This window comes from Bactrocera oleae, chromosome 2 (genome assembly GCF_042242935.1).
Source record: "Bactrocera oleae isolate idBacOlea1 chromosome 2, idBacOlea1, whole genome shotgun sequence".
Classification (NCBI taxonomy): Eukaryota; Metazoa; Arthropoda; class Insecta; order Diptera; family Tephritidae; genus Bactrocera; species Bactrocera oleae.
The window spans coordinates 42,412,688-42,437,275 of NC_091536.1; the positions used below are offsets into that span (position 1 = coordinate 42,412,688).

At 40.2% G+C, this 24,588-nt stretch overlaps 1 protein-coding gene and 1 pseudogene across 10 annotated transcripts in view; both read left to right on the forward strand.

The window, feature by feature from the left end:
- The window catches only part of Bili (FERM domain-containing protein 8 Bili), a 530,804-nt gene that overhangs the window by 280,124 nt on the left and 226,092 nt on the right, over nt 1-24,588 (forward strand). The gene's annotated exons all lie outside the window — the stretch shown is intronic.
- Nucleotides 12,787-13,957, forward strand: LOC138856984 (uncharacterized; annotated as a pseudogene).

Genomic DNA, 24,588 nt, shown 5'->3' on the forward strand with positions numbered 1-24,588 from the left:
AGTCTAGCAACAAGATTCTCATATTCACTATTTAGAGCCATTTTTTATTATTTTAGTTTTGGCATGTTTTAAATATAGGCAAGTTTCAGTTCTATGGTTGCCCTTGCAATAATTACAATAGTACAGCCTTTCGTCTTTTAGTGTGCTTGAATTATTTCCCATTATATATTTTTATACTCTCGCAACCTGTTGCTACAGAGTATAATAGTTTTGTTCACCTAACGGTTGTTTGTATCACCTAAAACTAATCGAGTTAGATATAGGGTTATATATATATAAATGATCAGGATGAAGAGACGAGTTGAAATCCGGGTGACTGTCTGTCCGTCCGCCCGTGCAAGCTCTAACTTGAGTAAAAATTGAGATATCTTTATGAAACTTGGTAGACATGTTTCTTGTTACCGTGAGACGGTTGGTATTGCAGATGGGCGTAATCGGACCACTGCCACGCCCACAAAACGCCATTAATCAAAAACAAATAACTTGCCATAACTAAGCTCCGCAATAAGATACAAGACTGTTATTTGGTACACAAGATCACAATAAGGAGGATTTTTTTAAAGTGGGCGTGGTCCCGCCTCTAATAGGTTTAATGTGCATATCTCCTAAACCGCTAATGCTATAATAACAAAATTCACTAGAAGCAAACGTTTTTAGCACTTCTATTGACGATGTGAAAATAGTTGAAATCGGGTGGCACCTCCGCCCACTCCCCATATAACGGTACTGTTAAAAACTACTAAAAGCGCGATAAATCAAGCACTAAACATGCCAGAGACATTAAATCTTATCTCTGAGATGGTATAAATTGGCTTTATAGAAACTGCGTTCAAAATTAGTCAGTGGGCGTGGCACAGCCCACTTTTAGGTGAAAACCCATATCTTGAGATCTGCTCAACCGATTTCATCCAAATTCGGTGCATAACGTTCTTTTCATGTTTCTATGTCATAGTGCGAAAATGGGCGAAATCGGACTACAACCACGCTTACTTCCCATGTAACACCATTTTCAATTCCATCTGATTCTTTCACTTTCCACTATGCAAATCAGGTAACAATGATTATATCGGGGTAAAACTTTGCGTGAATAATGCAATTAGAGTATGCCACCCTGCGGCCAAAAATTGTCTAAATCGAACCAAAACTGTTCAAACCCCTAAGTACTAAATATGTGGACCCCAGTGCCTATAGTTGACCTTCTACCGAAAATATCAGTCAATCCACAATGAAAAATCTCAAACGAGTATACCATTTGACTTTGCGAGAGTATAAAATGTTCGGTTACATCTGAACTTAGCCCTTCCTTACTTGTTTTATAATAATTTTTTGTTCCTTTCTAGGAAAGGAAACACTTTAATTCTGGAGGGTCTAGAGTTCAGAATCGTAGAATTGACTTTATGTTATAAACCGGAGGGTCCCCCTTGCGGTGGTGAATCGCGGTTTCACAATTTTTTGTTATGTGGCTGGTCGAGCCTTTATTTTGAACATGCTTTTTTTATTTATATTAAATTAATAATAAGAAAAATGCAACTTAAAGACTATCCTTTGTTGTAGCCACCTTGGAATTTTGTCCCTCGCTGTCCTTCGTTGTAGGTACTTTAGAATTTTGTCCTTAGGGCGCAACGCGTCGGCTTAGCGTGAAATGCCTTAATTCTTATTTTTTGTGTTTTATTTACTTAAATTCTTCACTTGAACTGTTGACTGCCAGTTTCGAATTCGTTACAGTTTGGTTGTTTTTCATCTTTTAAGTTATTTTCACAATTCTCTGTTTTTGTTCTTATACTCTCGCAACTCTGTAGCTAAATAATTGTTTCGGTTACGCACTCACCTTGTTTCCACTGTTCCGTAACAAAAAAACCAAACGGGCACGGTCACGGCTGATATAAAAACAAATATACGGGCGCAAAAAGGGCGGAAAAGTTGCACGTCTTGATCGCTTGAATTGCTAACGAAAAAGGGAAGATTTGGTCCTCTGTTAGCCCCTTTTGAGTGTGGAGTTGTGTAGAGTTGTGGTGTGATGTGATGTGTATGTGTGGGTGGTCTGAGTGGTGTGATGTCTGTTGTGGATCGTGTTGATGTGGTGTGTTGGCGCGCAGTGGCGTGTATGGAGGGGGGAGGCGTAACTTATCTAGCCATCCCGGCCCCCCCAGGCGAATTCTAGCCTAGCAATCGCTGTAGTTACTGCAGCGTAGCAACAACACTGCTGAGGCCAGTGGAGCGGCGGTATGTTGGCCTGGGCTGCCGACGCCGCGTTGATGCCACCTGTCGCCTTGGTCTGGAGGGAGGTGGAGCAGCCTGTCTTCGGGGCGATCCTGATGTCTGCTCTGCTGCGATCTACGGCCCGCTTTGGGGTGCGGTGCAGCAGGATATGGTGCGGTCGATTGCACAGTTGGCAAATCGTAACCGACGTACACTCCGGTGTCGTGTGGACCGTTTACAAACAGTTGAGGCAGTGCCCGTGAGCTTGGGCAACCTACTGACGTTGTGGTGGCTGCATGCTTCGAAAAATGCTGTAGTGTTGCAGCCGGTGTGTGCTTCGACACAGTGGGCATCGGCTGCGTTGCGGCACCGTTACAGGTGCTGATGAAGGTGGTAGTGGTCGCGCGCCATTACGGGGAGCGGTTGCAGGAACGGTTGCCGCTGCGGTTCGTGGTGTTGGAGTTGCCCCAGGGCGCGGCACATTGATGGCGGACCTCACAGCTGGCGTTGGTGTTGCTGCCATATCTACTTCCATATTGATCTGTATGAAGAAGTTGGAATGATTATACATTTGTGGCATGTAAATTTATGGCGAATGTGCCGCTTTGAGTATGGAGATCAACTACTCGTATATGACCGTCGGAACCGTAATTTAGTTTTTCTATGCGGCCAATCATCGTGTATGATAACACAGTCTCCAAGCTTTGGTGCCTTTTCTGGAGTTTTCCATCGGTACCTTTTATGAAGGTCCTTGATGTACTCTTCCTTCCATCGGCGGCTGAAATCATGATGGAGAATTTTGATTCTTTCCCATTGATTTAATAGGAATAGCGACCCCACGCCTGGCTCAGGTATGGCCAGAATGGGTGCTCCTTTGAGAAAATGCCCTGGAGTTAGGGCTGTGAAGTCGGAGGGATCTTGCGAGAGTGTTGTGAGTGTCCGTGAATTGAGAACGGCTTCAATTCGGGTTAATAAGGTAGTGAATTCTTCATAATTGAATTTATAATTTCCAGCTACTTTTTGTGAAGTGGGATTTGAAGCTTTTACAGCTGATTCCCATAAACCACCCATATGAGGAGCGCTTGGGGGGATAAACTGCCAATTAATGCCTTGGGGAGCATACTTCTCAACAATTTCAGGTGATACTTGTTTAATAAAATCCACAAACTGTCTGTTGTTTCAGTGGCTCTTTGGGCTCCAATGAAGGTTTTGCCGTTATCGCTCATTAGTTTTGAGGGGAAGCCGCGTCGTCCGACGAAGCGAGCAAATGCCGCGAGAAAAGCCTCCTTAGTGAGATTTGTACATAGCTCGAGGTGCACTGCTTTTGTCGTAAAACAGACAAAGACAGCCACATAGCCTTTCATTATGTTGGGCGACCTTAGCATGGACGCCTTTATTTGAAAAGGCCCAGCAAAATCGACACCTGTGACTGTGAAAGCCAGAGCGAAGTTACAGCGTTCCGGTGGAAGTGCTGCCATAATCTGCGTTCGCAACTTCTGCTTATGCAGAGTGCAGATCTTGCACATGAAAATGCATTCTTTTATTTGGGGCTTAAGTCGGGGAATATAGAACTCTTGGCGGACTATATGTTGCATTAGGCGATGTTCTGCGTGGAGCATAAGTAAGTGGATATAATTGAGGAGTAAAGTGGCAAGTCGAGATTTCTCTGGTATGATTAGAGGATGGCGTTCAGTATACGTGAGGCTTGAATTGCCAAGCCGACCATTCGCACGAAGCAGACCTTTCGTGTCGAGGAATGGGTTAAGAACTAAGAGTGAACTCCTTTTGTCAATGGGTTTTGATTCTCTTAATTGTGTTATATCGCGGCTGAAGTAGCGCGTTTGAGTTGCTGCGATTAGAGCGACCTTTGCCTTTTGCAATTCCAGGTGCGTCAATGTATCGCATTGGGGTACTCTGAGGGAACTCCCTTAACTTTAATTTTAAGTCGCTCTATGAACTCTAAAATATAGGCGATTACTCTGAGGGCTCGGGAGAACGATGAAAATCGCTCAAGGATGTCAGTATCCTCCACTGCTGTGTGAAAGGAGTCGATTTTTCGACTTTCTGGGGCTATTATAATATATTGCGCATGGGCGATTGTGGCCAAGAATCGAGAGACTCTGTTAACCGTCGGGGGCCATTCCACCAGAGGGTGGTGGTGGCGAGATGCAGGGGCTTGCATCCTCTTCTACCTAGATCAGCGGGATTGTCAGCACTGGCTATATGTCGCCAAGTGGCTGACCCCACTAGGTCAAGTATTTGAAACGTTCGATTAGCAATGTACGTCTTCCATGCATGTGGTGGTTTTTCCAACCAGGCTAGAAAAATTTCAGAATCGGACCAGAGATACAATCTGTGTTTCTTCATGTTTAAATGGGTCTGCACCATGGAAGCTAATTTTGCGAGTAGTAGCGCGCCACAGAGCTCAAGTCGAGGTAGACTTAGGGTTTTGAAAGGAGCCACCTTTGCTTTTGCTACTAATAAGTGGCTTGTGGTCTCAGTATCGCTTTGTGTGCGCACATAGATAGTGGCACAGTATGCCTTCTCCGAGGCATCACAGAAGCCGTGTATTTCGACTTTGTGTTCGGGGAAATAGTTTACCCATCGTGGGATTTGTATCTGGAAAATGTCTTCCAGATTGTTTGCGAACTGGGACCATTTTTCTAAGCGAAGAGGTTTCACTTGTTCGTCCCAGTCGGTTCCGTCTAGCCATAATTCTTGTATCAAGATTTTCGCTTGTATCATAATTGGCGAAAGCCATCCTGCTTTAGGTATATCCTTTAAGATATTAGGGTGGTTCGCCGTTATCTTTTTTAACAGAAACCCTGCGGTTTTGAGGGCTTGTGTCACTTGTGCTAGTGACTCGTATGCTTGTGAAAGACTGTGACATCCAGACAGGATAACGTCTACATACGTTTGTGTTTTTAACACCTGGGTTGCCAGAGGAAATTCTGACTTGGTGTTTTCTGCCAATTCGTGCAGTGTTCGAATGGCTAAATATGGAGCACAGTTGACGCCAAAGGTAACTGTTTTAAGTTTATAGTCGCGTAGTGGACTATTGGGAGATTTTCGGAAAATAATTCGCTGAAAATCTTGATTGTCTTTATGTACGACTATTTGCCTATACATTTTTTGTGCGTGGGTCCCGTAAATAGGATATCATTTAGGGAATTCCCCGAGCTGGTGGGTCTTGATGCATTGAAGACAACTCTTACTTTAGTTGTTTTTTTGTCTGGCTTTACCACTGCATGATGCGGCAAGTAAAATGAGTGGTATTTGCCGTTAATGATTTTTTCGCATGGACTTACTTCCTCCATGTGGTCTAAATGGAGATATTCTTCCAACACACCATCATATACTGGTTTGAGTTCGCATTTTTTAAGTAGGTTTTTTTCCATACTTTGAAACTGCAGAGGTGCGAGAGTGACCTAAGGCGATGGTGTTGGGAAATTGTTGTTTTAGTGGTGGTCGTACGACGTACCGACCATTATCTGATCTAGTAGTTGTGGCTTTGTAAAAGTCTTCAAAATACTGATCTTCGGGGGTTGTGATTGATATGGGGGGAGTTCTTCTAACTCCCAAAATTTTTTCAATTGTGAATTGAGGTATTCGTTTGAGATTTCCTCAACCTGAGTGGTCATGGTGGTAACTGTTTCCGAAACTAGTCCACTTAGGATCCACCCAAAAATAGTATTTTGTGCCAATAGTGTTTTCGAAATTTTCTCAATACCTTCGAGTATTATCTGTGGTATGAGATCGCTGCCTAATAGAAGGTCTATTTAAGCGGGAGTGTTGCAGTTGGGATCTGCTAGCTTTAGGTGTGAAACCTTTGGCCAATGCTTGCTATTTATATGATAGCTTGGAAGCATATTTGTTAGTTGCGGTAAGACTATAGCTTCTGCTTGTATGTGCTTATCCGCTTGGGGGGAAATTAGGGCAATAAACGCAATTAAATTTGCTTTCGCACTCTTTAAGTGTATGTGCATGTGATAGGCTATTTGTACAAAGTCTTTTTGTTCTCACAAAATTGTTCCTATCGACAATATTTAATTTTTTGAATTTATCGCAAGATTTAAGTTTATGCCCTCCTGTACACAGTTCGCATGACGTTTGTTTATACTGTTCGGATGTGAACGATTGATTTTTAAAAAAACTTCTATTTAAATTGTTATTGCTACTGGTTTGGGGTCTATTAAAGCTTCTATTGAGGTCGTTTTGAACGTTTTTAGTTCTAACTAGTTTTTTGTCTACCCTTTCTGCTATTTCATATTGGGTAGTTAGAAATTCTTTCAGCGATTGTTCCCACAAAAGTAACGATTTTTCTGGTAATGCCGCGGTGCATATATTTACGAGAATAGGGTCCCAGCTGTCTGTGGGAATATTTTGTGTCGATAAAACCGACAAACAATTAGAAACAGTGGATTGTAATCTAATAAACTTATCACTTGTTTCTTTCTGAATTTTAGGCAAGTTCATTAGTATCGTTACTTGCTTATCGACCAATATTCTTTCATTTTCGTATCTCTCTTTTATTGCTTCCCAAGCCAGATTGAAATGATCGTCATTTAGTTTGAACTGTTTGACTATGACGCCTGCTTGACCTTTTGTTTTGTATCGGAGGTGATAAAATTTTTGTGCATTTGTTAATTTTGGGTGGTTTATGTAAACGGCTGTAAACATGTCCCGGAAGGACGGCCATTGTTCATAACCACCATGAAAGATTTCTGTATCACATGTGGGCACCTTGAGATGGATGCCTGAATTTGACTCTTGACATTGAATTTGTGGCAGCTCTACTCTCGGATGTGGAGCAGGTGCTATGGCTTTAATTAATTTTAATTGATCCGAAATCATTGCTTTTGTTTCTTCAAACTGGTCTAAGCAGTTTTCGTACTTGGCGTAAGCCGAGGATTTAAAATTTTCAGGTAGATCTGAGTCGTCAGATTCTACTATTGCGTCATATGCAGCTTGGAGACGTGTCCAGAAATTATCAAGATTTTCCTTTTTGATTTCTAATACCGATTCAGAATTGTCCTGAATCGGCGAAGATGAAAATCGAGTGCAGTGTCGTATTAAACTGTCACTCTCAGAGATAAATTTGGTGTATGAAATATCTTTCACCCGTTTTTGTTTTGTAGCACCTTGCTTTGAGCGTGTAGCTTCTGCAGGTGTACATGGACTTCTTTCGTCAGAAATCATTTTTGGAACTTTTAGCAACTGAGTTGTTTTAGAATCTTTCGAGTCTGAGCTCATTTAAGAGATGTGCCGAAATAAAATATAATATTTTCACTGTAAGAAATATATGTATATTTGAAACCTATTTTAAGAAAATAAGTGTTTTTGTTTATTTTTTAGAAAAAATCAACAAATTAATAACTTTTTTAAACTCGTATGAGTACCTAACTCTTTTATGATAATAAGAGTTTTTATTTAATTAAATGAATATATTGCGCGTATTTCGTGTTTTATCGCTTTTTTTCCTTTAATATTATTTAATTGATTAATATTAAACGCAACTGTTTTTTATTTTTACTTTTATTTGTAAGTATTATGTGTCCGTAATTCCTATAGGGTATACCTATAAGCGGATCAGCTGATACATATGTACTTGATGTTATGCACAATTGAGAGCTCGTCTTAGAGATCAATGCACTTTGTACATATGTACATATGTATTTATGTAATATATTATGTTTCAATATTTTTGCACAATCCTGCTTGTTTTTGTTGGTCAAAGAACAAGGGTTATTGCGAATATGTGCCAATGTGGACTTAGAATATTATACCTATGTATATTGCAATCCTACTTGTTTTTGTTTAACAAAGAACAAGGGGTATTGCGGAATATTTGCCAATGTGGACTTTGAAGCGAAGTACTTATGTATTTTTGTATACCTGAGCGTGTATATATACGCAGTGCGAAAAGGAAAGCATATACCACAGGTATTCTTGTAAAATTTATGTATATAGGTACGTATGGATTTCACGTAATATATTTTTGCGGAATATATGTACGCAGTGCGAAAAGACCGCGAAAAGTAAAATAATTTACCGCAGTTGTTCGAGTAGAATTTATGTATATATGTATGTATATAAATTTTTAGTGATATATGTATGTATATATTTATATATGTTAAATATAATATGTATATGTATGTTAAAATTTATTTTGTACGTTTTCGCTTTTGTTTGTGTTTTTTTTTTCTTTTGATTCCCCTTTGCTTATTTTACGCAATCCTGCTTATACTTGATTAAGTATAGGGGTATTACTGGAAATTGGTGCAAGTAAATACTTGAATTATTTAGTTTTAGAAATGTTTTTGTGTATTTGAACACAACGGTAAGCATTTAGGCAATCAAGAGTTCATTGGATATATATTTTTTACCAAACTGTTTTATATCTTAGCGGTATTTTGGGTTTTTACCGGAAAAGAAACCGAAACATAGAAACAGTTTGGTAACCGCTTTTTTTTATTATTGCCTTTATTAAGACGGATTTTTGTAAAAAATAAACCCAAAGGCATAAATTTCAACATACATATAATAAGAGGATATATACATATACTAAATGGAATCGATACGACTCACTTTGGGGTTTCCGTCAAGGGGTTTTGTGGACAATATTTTAACTATGTGTCTGTGCGTGTGCCTTTCGTTGTTGCCCAGTCCTTTGCTGCTTGGCTGCGGTGGGTGATTTTGGTGAGCTGGAGTGGTTGTTGTTGTTTGTATTGCGCGCACGTTGTTGGTTTTCTTCTTCTGTTCCGTGTTTTTTTTTTTTTTTTGTTTTCTATGTGTATATATGGTTTTTTCACTGCACTGCACAGCACTTATGTCTTTTTTTTTTTCGTGTGTGTATATATGGTTTTTTCACTGCACTGCGCAGCACTTATGTCTTTTTTTTTTTTTTTCCTTGTGTATTTCAACGTTTAGCCACTTTTTTTGTTTCTCACAGCACTTTTTTTTTATTTTTCGATTTTATAGTTTTTTTTTTTTTGTTTTTTTTTTTCTTGACTCCATAGTGCCGCTCACTATGGCTCGAAGGACCAATAAATAATTGTTTCGGTTACGCAATCACCTTGTTTCCACTGTTCCGTAACAAAAAAAACCAAACGGGCACGGTCACGGCTGATATAAAAAAAAATATACGGGCGCAAAAAGGGCGGAAAAGTTGCACGTCTTGATCGCTTGAATTGCTAACGAAAAAGGGAAGATTTGGTCCTCTGTTAGCCCCTTTTGAGTGTGGAGTTGTGTAGAGTTGTGGTGTGATGTGTGGGTGGTGGTGATATGTGTGGGTGGTCTGAGTGGTGTGATGTCTGTTGTGGATCGTGTTGATGTGGTGTGTTGGCGCGCAGTGGCGTGTGTGGAGGGGGGAGGCGTAACTCATCTAGCCAGTAGCAAACAGAGTATAGTAGTTTTGTTCACCTAACGGTTGTTTGTATCATTTAAAACTAATCGAGTTAGATATAGGGTTCTATATATATAAATGATCAGGATAAAGGGACGAGTTGAAATCCAGGTGACTGTCTGTCCGTCCGTCTCTGCAAGCTGTAACTTGAGTAAAAATTGAGATATCTTTATGATACTTGGTACACATGTTTTCTGGTACCGTTAGACGGTTAATATTGCAGATGGGCGTAATCAGACCATTGCCATGCCCACAAAACGCTATTCATCAAAAACAAATTAATTGCCATAACTAAGCTCCGCAATAAGATACAAGACTGTTATTTGGTACACAGTATCACATTAAGGAGGTGCATCTGCAGTGTAACTTTTTTTTAAAAAGTGGGCGTGGTTTCGCCCTCTAATAGGTTTAATGCGCATATCTTCTAAACCGTTTAAGCTATTATAACAAAATTCACTGGAAGCAAATGTTTTTGGCACCTCTACCCACATTGTGCAAATGGGTGAAATCGGATGACAACCCCGCCCACTCATATAACGGTACTGCTAAAAACTACTAAAAGCGCGATAAATCAAGCACTAAACACGCCAGAGACAAAAAATCTTATATCTGGGATAGTATGAGATGACTTTATAGGAACCGCGTTCAAAATTTGTCAGTGGGCGTGGTACCGCCCACTTTTAGGTGAAAACCCATATCTTGGGATCTGTTTAACCGATTTCAACCAAACTCGGTACATAACATTCTTTTCAATGTTACAGTGCGAAATGGGCGAAATCGGATTACAACCACGCCTATTTCCCATATAACACCATTTTAATTTACATTTGATTTTTCCACTTTCCAGTATGCAAATCAAGCAACAATGAGTATATCGGGGTAAAACTTTGCGTGAATAATACGTTTAAAGTATGCCACCTTGTGATGTAAAAATTGTGTAAATCTTACCAAAACTGTTCAAGCCACTAGGTACTAAATACGTGAACCCCAGTGCCTATAGTTGACCTTCTACCGAAAATATCGGTCCATCCACAAAGAAATCTCGAACGAATATACCATTTGACTTTGCGAGAGTATAAAATGTTCGGTTACATTTGAACTTACCCCTTCCTTACTTGTTCATCTTTATTTTTGCAACACTTCACTTCACTTTTCTTTTGTTTTTGTTCTTTTCCTTTTCTGCTCCCAAGAGCATACTTGCACATAGGATATTAGGATATAGGATATTATTCCTTTCGGCTAGGGATACTTGTTATTTTCTTCCTCCTTTTTTCGCCGAAGATATCACTATCACATGTAACACATGTCCCACGTTGTTAGGCGCCAATTAACTTCCTTCGATTAGGAAGTTTTAAAAAAATATATGGTTTTCCGCAAACGCGCGGAAGAAATCAAATATGATAGTTTGAGTGATCCCGATGAATAACTGATCTCTTTACTTCAATTTAATCTTATTTATACAATTTTCTTATTTGCTTAATTCTTACAATACCGCTCTAACAGTTTTGCCCACAAACCTTCGTAAATATTGTAACGGATTTCTCGATACATCGTCTACCTTGTAACTCACTCTTGAGTTCGACTACTGGATTGTTAAATAAAAGTCCCAAATTAAATGCTATACACTTATCTTTACTTCTAATTTCAACAACTTAACACTTATCGCTCGTTATTCGAACTTACAACTTTTTGTAAAGTCTCAATTGCTCTTAACACGACAACACTCTAACTAGAACTGTGTTTGCTGCACAATCCGGTGGCCCTTATATAGTAAATCTGTAACAAAATTTCGCTACTAGAACATTCTGGCAACTACGAATTCGCTGCCTAGTTGCTTCTGGCAATTTAGCGTCGGTTCGATTTTGTTATATCATCCCTGTTCGTCACAATATGTGTGTTTATATATGAGCATGCATACATATCGATGGAGATTTGTGCGAGCCATGTAAAAATATTTTAGGCTATGTAGCCACTTTGGCACTTTTGCCATCGTCGCGAAAATATGCTTGTGGGCAAAGGCATGTTCGGGGAGATGTGATGGTGTCTGTTTTTATGAATGAAGTGAAGTTGCCTGTTGCGCTTGCCGTCATGAATGAAGATTTTGTTGTTGTATGCTTTATATAAATTTTGCTACGGCTGCCATATTGACTTCTGATGCTGCTTATGCCATTTGAGACGATAGTTGGTTTTTTAGAACAATGCTTCTAGTTTTTGGTGGTGACATACTTACATGTGTTCGCGTATATGCATGTAGGTTCGTGTATGCATTTTTTGTGTGACAATGTCATTCGCACATATGTATGTACATATAGGCAGTGCCCCCTGTTAGGAGCTCCCAAAAGGTGCCGGTATCTGTCCCAAGTGCAGGAGATTGCGAATCCTGTGCGGACCAACGTCCTAGCAGCGAGCTCTTAACCCACGGATCGATTCGATGCAGGGCCGCATCGGTTGACTCAGGACCGTTACGGGGACATTGCTCCGGCCGGCGACCAATAGAGTAACCTTTTCCTGTGTGGGAGATGTGGGCTGTGCCTCCGCGACCGCTTGGGTGGTCGCTGCTGCTGAGGGGGCTTGCGCGCGAGTCGCATCCGCCCGTGAGTTCAGACGCATGCACCCAGATAACATCTGCTACGATTGAGTGGTCTGTCCTATCGAATTTGGGCGCGCTAGCTGTGCTCTAAGCTACCGTGGGATAGCCGAACGGCCTGTAGTAGCAGGTCAGTTGCGAAATAGGTTAAAACGAATAAGCAATCCCCGACGATGAGTGGCAGGAGTGGAGGATGCGGTATAAAAGCTAGCAGATCCGTTGATGCTCTTATTACTGTGGTGAATATACACCGTCTCATAGAAATATGTGTGCCCCCAATTAAAATCCAGGCGCCAGCGGCACTAGCTGGAGCGAAAGTGAGAACAAGGTGCAAGTAACAAATACTTCCCAAAGGACGCCGATTTCAGAAACGCAAGACCCCTTTAAAGGGACACCCAGGCTGGGTAGGTCCCCGATCAAAAACCTTGGTGTTGACAAACCTCTGAGAGCGAGGTCGTCACCACCAGTGTTGGGCCATACCACACCCCTGGTAAAATCGGCGCAACCTCGTGGAGACTGTATGGCCGAACTAGGGAGTATAACCAAAAAGCTCATTGAAGCAATGCACCCACCACAGGGGTCTATCAATAACAACATGAAAGATTTCCTCGGTTCGATAGCAAAGCTTCATGCAAGTGCTCATGAGGAACACATTGCAAATAAGGAAGCACGACGAAGTATTCTCGTGATGCCAACGACTGTGGAAACTACGCCAAAGAGGCCCCGCGGAGAAATACCTCCAAAAAGAAGGACACCGCAATAAGTCCGATGCCGGAAGAAAGAAAGCAAAGCGTGTGAACCCCACCAAGAGCAAAGAGGAAGAAAGGGGAAAGCAAAACGGCTGGACTGTGGTGAAGCAAAAACCACCAAAGAAGGCATCGCAAAAGCCGTCACCTTGACCGGACGCGATAATTATAGAGAAAACCGCTGATATGCCATACAGTGATATCGTAAGGACTGTCAGGAAAGATGACTCACTGTATAAATTAGGGAAAAATGTGTCAAGGATAAGAAAGACCGCCAAAGGCCAAATCCGTTTTGAGCTCAAAGAGGCAAAAATGGAGAGCACGGGTGAATTTAAGTCCGAGATAGGTAAAGTGCTGGGAAACAAAGCACAGATCAAAGCCCTAACTTTCGAAGTAATGGTGAAAATACGTGTTCTCGAAGACATTACTACAAAAAAGGACATTGCGAGCTCCTACGTACTTAAATAAAGGAGCTGCCCCATATTGATATAAATTCGCTGTGCTAAGCCTGCCTGCGCTGGAGGCCAGGACATTGTTAGATGCACGCAAAATCAAAGTAGGTTGAGTGGTGTGTAGAGTTAGAGCGAAGCAAAATCTCCGGAGGTGTTTCAGGTGTCTCGAATACGGACATCTGGCGAAAGCATGCAACAATCCGGACGATAGGAGCACGTGCTGTGTCAAATGTGGAGAAACTGGACACTTAGCGAAGTCCTGCGATAAAACCCCTTCATGCAGCGCACGTAAGAAAAAGGGCAGGAAAAACACCGATCAACAAATAGGTGACAAAAATGTCCTCTGTTTTAAGAAGCATGCAAAAGCACTAAAAAATTGCAGCTCAACTTAAACTACTGCGAGGCTGCACAAGAGCTTCTTAAGCAAACGGTATATGAGAAGAAAGTAGATGTAGCTTTACTCAGTGAGCATTATAAAAACATAAGCGACGCGACATGGATCTCTGACAGCACGAACAAACTGACATATGGGCATGTGGAGATAATACTTTTCAAGACAAGGCGCTAGTAGGTAAATCGTTTTACAATACTACCAGGAACGTGGTCGCAGGCGATTTCAATGCATGGGCCATGGAGTGGTGTAGCATCTGTTCATCTCGCTGTTACATACGATGTTGCTGAACACTGGTAACCATAGCATCTTAGAGAAGAACGGTCGTGGTTCCGTAGTCGATATAACTTTCGCGAGTAGCTCGCTGGCGCGAATAACAAATTGGCAGGTGTGCTACTTATATACACAGTGACCATCAGGCCATTATGTTTGAAATCGGACACCCAATGCACAACCGAACGATTATGCCCATTAAGACAGTACAAAGAAAAGGCTGGAAAATAGAAACCCTAGACGCTGAGCTCTTCAAAAATAGATCGGCAGGCGGAGATACTAGTGAGGCACGTTAGTAAAGCATGCGACGCCTCTATGTGCAGGAAAAAAGCTCACAGAAAACCTGTATACTGGTGGAATGAGAAGATCTACGAATTAAAAAGGGAATGTCACAAGGCAAGGGGGATGTGTCAACGGAGCCAGGGGCTGACAGAGTATACGCAACTACGCGAGTGTCTTAAAAGAAAACGCAGCGATCTTAAAAAAGCAATTAAAAAAAGTAAATCATGCTGCTTTAAAGAACTATGCGGAAAAATTGATGAAAATCCATAGGGCGATGCTTACAAGCTGGTTATGGTGAAAACCAGAGGTGGCAAAGGTCAGGCACACAGTCACATTTTATGTCAAAAACGCATTTAACTCCACATATTGGCCCCATATCATAAGTGCCTGGAAAAGCAAGAAAACACCGACTTACTTGATCAAGATTGTAAGCAGTTACCTACAGTGTACAGCATAAGTGAAGGTACGGTTGGTTAATTTCACTCCTTTTGATAGTATTACTAAAAACTAACAAAAATAACCCGGATAAATTGTTAGCATTTCTTTGTTTAATTATTTATTTTTCTTTTAAAAACAAAAATTTTTTTCTTTTTCAATAACCATTATTTATTAGTAATAATCAAAAAGAGTAGTGGCTAGATGACCACTGCGCGCCAACACACCACATCAACACGATCCACAACAAGACATCACACCACTCAGACCACCCACACATACACATCACATCACACCACAACTCTACACAATCCAACACTCAAAAGGGACTAACAGAGGACCAGATTTCTTCTTTTTCGTTAGCCGTGCCGACCGTGTCCGTTTGGTTTTTTTTTTGTGACTTAACAGTGCAAACAAGTGGAAAAAAGGTGAGTGTGCAAAGAAACAATTATTTATTGGTCCTTCGAGCCGGATAGTGAACGGCACTATGGAGTGAACAAAAACAAAAAATAAAAATAAAAAAAATAAGAATATAGATAATATATAACTTAAGTGAAAGTGAAGTGGCTAAACGTTTATATACACACGATAAAAAAAAGAAACAAACACATATAGTGCTGTGCAGTGCAGTGACACAAACATATATACATATACAAAAAATAAAAATAAAAAAAAATATATATATATATATATCTATACAAAAGATAGAAGTGCGGTGAAGTGAAGTGACACAAACATATATATGTACATAGTTCGCATGACGTTTGCTTGTACTGTTCGGATATGAACGTTTGATTTCTGAAGAAGCTTCTGTTTAAATTGTTGTTGCTACTTGCTTGGGGTCTGTGGAAGCTTCTATTTAGGTCGTGTTGAACGGTTTTCGTTCTGACCTTTTTTTATCTACCCTCTCTGCTATTTCGTATTGGGTTATTAAAAAGTCTTTCATCTGTTGCCACGTTGGACATTTTTTCCGAGATGAGAGCGATTGCTCCCACAAAAGTAACGATTTTTCTGGTAAAGCGGCGGTGCATATATTTTTGAGAATAGGGTCCCAGCTGTCTGTGGGAATATTTTGAGTCGATAAAACCGACAAACAATTAGAAACAGTGGATTGCAGTCTAATCAATTCATTACTTGTTTCTTTCTGAATATTAGGCAAGTTCATTAGTATCGTTACTTGCTTATCGACCAATATTCTTTCATTTTCGTATCTCTCTTTTATTGCTTCCCAAGCCAGATTGAAATGATCGTCATTTAGTTTGAACTGTTTGACTATGACGCCTGCTTGACCTTTTGTTTTGTATCGGAGGTGATACAATTTTTGTGCATTTGTTAATTTTGGGTGGTTTATGTAAACGGCTGTAAACATGTCCCGGAAGGACGGCCATTGTTCATAACCACCATGAAAGATTTCTGTATCATATGTGGGCACCTTGTGATGGATGCCTGAATTTGACTCTTGACATTGAATTTGTGGCAGCTCTACTCTCGGATGCAGTTTTCGTAAGCAGTAAGCGTAAGCCGAAGATTTGAAATTTTCTGGTAGATCTGAGTCGTCAGATTCTACAATTGCGTCATATGCAGCTTGGAGACGTGACCAAAAATTGTCAAGATTGTCTTTTTTGATTTCTAATACCGATTCAGAATTGTTCTGAATCGGCGAAGATGAGAATCTAGTGCAGTATCTTATTAAACTGTAACTTTCCGAAATGAATTTTGTGTAAGAAATGTCTTTTCCCCTTTATTGCTTTGTAGCACCTTGTTTTGAGCGGGTAGCTTCTGCAGGTGTACATGAACTTCTTTCGTCAGAAATCATTTTTGGAACTTTTAGCAACTGAGTTGATTTAGCTCATTTAAGAGATGTGCCGAAATAAAATAAAATATTTTCAATGTAAGAAATATATGTATATTTGAAACCGCTTTTAAGAAAATTTGGGTTTTTCTTTTTGAAAAAATTAACATATTAATAACGTTTTTAAACTCGTATGAGTACCTAACTCTTTTATGATAATAAGAGTTTTTATTTAATTAAATGAATATATTACGCGTATTTCGTGTTTTATCGCTTTTATTTTTACTTTTATTTGTATGTATTATGTGTCCGTAATTCCTATAGGGTATACCTATAAGCGGATCAGCTGATACATTTGTACTTGTCGTTATGCGCAATTGAGAGCTCGTCTTAGAGATCAATGCATTTTGTACATATGTATGTATGTAATATATTATGTTTTAATATGGTTTGCGCAATCGTGCTTGTTTTTGTTGGTCGGTGGATGACTTTGGTGAGCTGGTGTGGTTGTTGTTGTTAGCTGGTATGGACGACTCAGATCTACCAGAAAATTTCAAATCTTCGGCTTACGCTTACTGCTTACGAAAACTGCTTAGACCTATTCGAAGAAACTAAAGCAACGATCAACTTAAGCTAATAAAAGCAATTGCACCTACTCCACATCAGCGAGTAGAGCTGCCACAAGTACAAAGTCATGAGGTAAGTTCAGGCATCCATCTCAAGGTGCCCACATGTGATACAGAAATCTTTCATGGTGGTTATGAACAATGGCCGTCCTTCCGGGACATGTTTACAGCCGTTTACATAAACCACCCAAAATTAACAAATGCGCAAAAATTGTATCACCTCCGATACAAAACAAAAGGTCAAGCAGGCGTCATAGTCAAACGCTCTAAAATCAAGTTACGAAAATGAAAGAATATTGGTCGATAAGCAAGTAACGATACTAATGAACTTGCCTAATATTCAGAAAGAAACAAGTAATGAATTGATTAGACTGCAATCCACTGTTTCTAATTGTTTGTCGGTTTTATCGACTCAAAATATTCCCACAAAGCGACTTTGCGACCACAAGCTACTTGCTAGTAGCAAAAGCAAAAGTAGCTCCGTTAAAAACAATAAGTCTGTCTGTGCGGAGCGCTACTACTAGCCAAACTAGTATCCATGGTGCGAATGCATTTAAATATGGCAAAATACAAATTGTATCTGTGGTCCGATTCTGAAATTGTACTAGCCTGGTTAAAAGAAAAACCATCACATGCATGGAAGCCGTATATTTCCAATCAAATACTTGACCTAGTGGGATCAGCCACTTGGCGACACGTAGCCAGTGCTGACAATCCTGCCGATCTAGGTACAAGAGGGTGCAAACCGCTGCACCTTACCACCACCACCCTCTGGCGGAATGGTCCCCAATGGTTAACAGAATCTCCCGATTCTTGGCCACAATCGCCCATGCGCAATATAATAGCCCCAGAAAGTCGAAAAATCGACTCCTTTCACACAGCAGTGGAGGATACTGACATCCTTGAGCGATTTTCATCATTCCCCCGAGCCCTCAGAGTAATCGCCTATATGTTAAAGTTCATAGAGCGACTTAAAATTAAAATTAATGCGATACATTGACGCACCTAGAATTGCAAAAGGCAAAGGTCGCTCTAATCGCATCAACTCAAACGCGCTACTTCAGCCGCGATATAACACTATTAAGAGAATCAAAACCCATTGACAAAAGGAGTTCACTCTTAGTTCTAAACCCATTCCTCGACACGAAAGGTCTTCTTCGTGTGAATGGTCGGCTTGCCAATTCAAGCCTAACTTATAACGAACGCCATCCCATAATTGTACCAGAGAAGTCTCAACTTGCCACATTACTCATCAATTATATCCACATATTAATGCTTCATGCCGAACATCGTCTCATGCAACATATGGTCCGCCAAGAATTCTACATTCCCCCACTTAAGCCCCAAATAAAGAAGTGCATTTTCTTGTGCAAAATCTGTACCACGCACAAGCAAAAGATGCGAACACAGATTATGGCAGCACTTCCTCCGGAACGCTGCAACTTTGCTCTGCCTTTCTCCATCACAGGTGTCGATTTTGCTGGGCATTTTCAAATAAAGGCGTCCACGTTAAGGTCTCCCACTCTGATGAAAGGCTATGTGGCTGTTTTTGTCTGTTTTACGACAAAAGCAGTGCACCTTGAGCTTTGTTCTAATCTGACGAAGGAGGCTTTCCTTGCGGCATTTGCTCGCTTTGTCCGTCGACGCGGTTTTCCATCGAAGATAATGAGCGATAATGGTAAAACATTTATCGGCGCTCAAAGAGCCAATGAAAAACAATTTATGGACTTTATCAAACAAGTCTCACCTGAGATTGTACAAAAGTACGCGCCCCAAGGCATTAATTGGCAGTTTATCCCCCCAAGCGCTCCTCATATGGGTGGTTTATAGGAATCAGCTGTAAAAAGCTTCAAATCCCACTTCAAAAAAGTAGCTGGAAATTACAAATTTAATTACGAAGAGTTCACGACATTACCAATTCGAATTGAAGCCGTTCTCAATTCACGGCCTCTTACAATCCTCTCGCAAGATCCCTCCGATTTTACAGCCTTAACTCCAAGGCATTTTCTCAAAGGAGCACCCATTATGGCCATACCTGAGCCAGGCGTGGAGTCGCTATCCTTATTAAATCGCTGGGAAAGAATTAAAATTCTCCATAACGATTTCAGCCGTCGATGGAAAGAAGAATACATAAAGGATCTCCATAAACGATACCATTGGAAGACTCCTGAACAAGCACCAAAACTTGGAGATTGTGTCCTCATCCATGATGATTGTCTACCTCCTATCGAATGGCGGCTTGGGCGCATAGAAAAGCTACATTTCGGCTCCGACGGTCACATACGAGTGGTTGATCTTCGTACGCAAAGCGGAATGCTAACCAGAGCGCTCGTAAAGCTATGCTTTCTCCCAACCGCCGATAATAGCAACACAGCAAATCGCCAACAATCAACCGATACTACCGCAATACATTAAAATAATCAAATCAAGAAGGAAAAAACCGAAAAACTCGTTAATAACCGTTAAAACCAATAACTAATAAAAAATGGTCTATCAATACGACGACCCATTCATGCCACATACCGTGGCACGATCATCCATATCCTTTATATGACAAATCTGCATAATTACAAAACTCTTTTATACAGATTAACATGGATGTGGATACGCCAACTACTCCCACGCCAACTGTGCGGTCGGCTACCCACGTGTCACGCACGGGGCCTACCCCAACGCCCCGATCTGCAGCTGCAACTACCCCTGCAGTTCCTCGTGGTGGCATGCGACCACCACCGACCCTATCATCACGATCATCAGAGGTACATCGTATACGATGTCCCATATGTCGGCGCCCACACCGCCTGCAACATTGTGGGATTTTTCGAAGTATGCAGCCCCTTCAACGCCAGCAGGTTGCCCAAGCGCACGGGCACTGCCTCAATTGTTTGGCTACGGTCCACACGACTCCGGAGTGTACGTCGGTTACGCTTTGACAACTGTGCAATCGACCGCACCATACCCTGCTGCACCGCACCCCAAAGCGGGCCGTAGATCGCAGCAGAGCAGCCATCAGGATCGCCCCCGAAGACAGGCAGCTCCACCTCCCTCCAGACCAAGGCGACAGGAGGCATCAACGCGGCGTCGGCAGCCCAGGCCAACATACCGCCGCTCCACTGGCCTCAGCAGCGTTGTTGCCACGCTGCAGCAACTACAGCGGTTGCTAGGCTAAAATTCGCCTAAGGGGCCAGGACGGCTAGATGAGTTACGCCTCCCCCCTCCATACGCGCCACTGAGCGCCAACACACCACATCAACACGATCCACAAGAAGACTCCACCCACTAACACACACCACCCCTGCAGACAACACACCACGCAGACATCACTACACCATGCACCAACACGTACACAAATACAACACCAAATCGATCACACGACCATGAAGCCATCACAATGTATAAAAGGGACCAACGAAGGATCCCGTACGCTTCTTTTAGCATTCGACTCGCAAGCGATTTGACCTTTTTTTCGAGCATCCGCCTAAACCAACTCTTCCTTTATTTACTACCAAAAGTAGTTTTGCCAAGTTTTGCCAAGGTGAGTGAAGTGAAAATTAATTTATTAATTACATAAATACATTAATATGTATTTTGTGCTCACGATACAGAGGGGTGTTCACTAAGAACTGCAAAGCTTCCATAATCTTTGCGGGGCGTATGGTATCGATCATGTAATCATGATTGTATTCCAAACGCCTTCTTAAGTGAATTTGTATAACATGAGCCTCATCAAAGGACCTTGGTAGAGATGTCACAATATTGTTAACAGAAATTGGTATATTAACAACAACACCTTCCAGCAAACTCTGACCTTGATATCCTAACGGACGGATTGTCATAAAAGGCAATCTAGGCATTATGAGACGTTCTTCAATTGGGGTTAAACCTTTCAAACAATCCGGTCTTTCAGGAAAGTCTAGACCGTTAGGTAAACATATTTTTGGAACGTTCTTTTTAACAATGGCATTTTTGCAAGTAGCGCAAAAATTGTAATTTCCATCTTCTGAAGGAATTTTTTCATTAAAAAGAAGGCGGATGCAGCATTCGGGTGAAATTGCGCAATAGTTTCGAAATTTAATTTGCGAACTTGGTGTGAAAACCAAAAGCCGCCACAGCAAACACATATTTCAGTAGGGCCCTTATTTATATTTTGGAAATAAATGTTTTTGAAATCTGTTAAATTGCCACTATTATCAGTTTCTATAACATTATTTTCTCTCGTTAATCGGATTTGTTGGGAATGCCTTTGGTTTTCAATTTGCCTATTGAGTGGGTTATCTCTACGAAGGCGAACTTGACCTTGTCTAAGACGTCTCTGATTCAAAATTTCTTCCCTCCTACCCTTCCTACTAAGCTGTCGACGTTGTGTTTCTCTATCACGCTCCTCTCTCCTTATTTCAGGATTTCTTCTTGCATGTTCTCTTCGCATTTGATCACGAATGCGCTCTAAATTCCTATACTCAGGATTTCTTGCGCGAAGTTCTCTATGATTCCTAGTGTTCCTACTTTGTTCATCATAATGTTCCTCGGGATTTTCTTGACGAGATCTATGATCTCAAGTATTTCTTATTTGCTCTTCAGAGCGAATTTGAGGAACTTGCCGTCTTGTTCTATGTTGACAGTGTTTAAAACTTGCTCAACATATCGTACCTCGGGATTTTCTCGATGAGATCTATGACCTCGAGTATTTCTTATTTGGTCTTCAGAGCGAATTTGGGAATCTTGCCGCCTTGTTCTATGTTGAACAGTATTTGCAAATTGCTCAACAGATCGAACCTAATGGTCTTCACGCCGAGACCTATGACCTCGAGTATCTCTTATTTGCTCTTCAAAACGGATTTGGGGATCTTGCCGCATTGTTCTATGTTGAACAGTATTTAAATTTTGTTCAAGAGACCGTACCTCGAGATTTTCCCGCCTGGTTCTATGTTGATTTGTATTGATAATTTGTTCGGACAGACGTACATCGGAATGTAATCTACGATTAGCGTGACTTACAGTATTTTGTGACTGCTCACTATCTCTATATAAAGAGTTTGCACGAAGAACTCTCATACGTCTTCTATTCTGAAGACCACTTAGTAATATAGATTTTCTACTTAATCTAGGCATAATTAATTAATAATAAATGGATTAATATATAAAATACTTATAGATAATACTTATATAATTCAGTCCGTCCGGGTGTTAAAAGTTGGATCCTAGGTGCTGCTCTCTTTCACTTTAATTCCTTGTAAGTCCTTGCTATGCTGTTGCTCGTCACTATACACTGTACTATGTAATACACTAAAATTAGTTTGAATAAAGCACTTTGCTTTTAAAGACATCTAGTGAAACTGAAACACAGTGTACTGATATTTATTATACTCTTGCAACATGTTGGTACTGCTTACGTACTTTTGTATACCTATATATTACTTAGCTATTCACTAACATAATAATACATAATATTTAGTTATATTTATATTTTAGAAATTAGTAGTTTATTTCATTATATTGAAATTAAGTACTCGGAAAATCCCTCCGTAAATTACTTTTGTTAAACGCTTTCTAAAACAGGAGGATCTATGGTACCTATTTTGAAGGGTCTACCCATGAAGGCTAAATTAACAATAACTTACATATAATTAAGTATGATATACACATATGTAGAGCAGGTATGTAGATTTTCTTCTTTCTGTCTTAATATCTAAACCTTTCATAAGCTGCCAACGGCGCTAGGTAAAAATGTAATTTTCTTGAGTTTACAGTTCACCTCATGACCTTCATATTAAAATGTGTCGCAACACTGAAATAATAGACAGTAGCATGTAAACTGATGGTCGCAGTTTATCTATAACCACATAAAAAGGGTCTTTAGCCCTTTTGATACTACATTACTAATATTTATTTCATGCAATTTTTTCTAGAAAGATTTTTTTGCTCTATACAAAGTCCAGCACTCTAAGAAACTTTTTTAGCATTGTTGACTGGTATATTTTATAATAAGTTCAACATGTTGGCTGAGAAAATATACCTAACCACTGATTATCACCAAATATTAGAAGAAATATATGTATATAGAAATCTATATCTATCACTTTAGGTGATGCAAACAACTCTTTGGTTAACAAAACTATACTCTGTTGCAACATGTTGCGAGAGTGTAAAAATGTTGCGAAAGAATTCAACATTCATTACTCGATTATTATTTGGTATCTTATTAACTTATGTTATTGATCATAGATTTATTTTGTGTCAATACTATTTTTTTCTTATAAAAGGAAGCTATTTAACTCAAACATGGTATATGTGATATAAACTGAACCAAAGGGGTTAGATTTAATATGTGGGGTATATGAGGTTGCTGTTGTACCAAAGCAGCGGAAATCAGTATATTAGGGTTAAAAAGTTTTAACAAAGTCTAGACCAATTTCATTGATATGCAGTGATAAACATTGTTTTTAAGAAAAACTGTCCATTTAATTTCATTAAATTATCAAATTGACGAAAAAAAGTATACCATTAGTAGTACATGTGAGCTGAGTAGTACATGTGAGCTGGGAAAATCAAAGACCAGAAAATTCCTCCAAACCGTATATCAAAAAGTGTTGAATTAAACATCCTTTTAACAATGGCATTTTTGCAAGTAGCGCAAAAATTGTAATTTCCATCTTCTGAAGGAATTTTTTCATTAAAAAGAAGGCGGATGCAGCATTCGGGTGAAATTGCGCAATAGTTTCGAAATTTAATTTGCGAACTTGGTGTGAAAACCAAAAGCCGCCACAGCAAACACATATTTCAGTAGGGCCCTTATTTATATTTTGGAAATAAATGTTTTTGAAATCTGTTAAATTGCCACTATTATCAGTTTCTATAACATTATTTTCTCTCGTTAATCGGATTTGTTGGGAATGCCTTTGGTTTTCAATTTGCCTATTGAGTGGGTTATCTCTACGAAGGCGAACTTGACCTTGTCTAAGACGTCTCTGATTCAAAATTTCTTCCCTCCTACCCTTCCTACTAAGCTGTCGACGTTGTGTTTCTCTATCACGCTCCTCTCTCCTTATTTCAGGATTTCTTCTTGCATGTTCTCTTCGCATTTGATCACGAATGCGCTCTAAATTCCTATACTCAGGATTTCTTGCGCGAAGTTCTCTATGATTCCTAGTGTTCCTACTTTGTTCATCATAATGTTCCTCGGGATTTTCTTGACGAGATCTATGATCTCAAGTATTTCTTATTTGCTCTTCAGAGCGAATTTGAGGAACTTGCCGTCTTGTTCTATGTTGACAGTGTTTAAAACTTGCTCAACATATCGTACCTCGGGATTTTCTCGATGAGATCTATGACCTCGAGTATTTCTTATTTGGTCTTCAGAGCGAATTTGGGGATCTTGCCGCCTTGTTCTATGTTGAACAGTA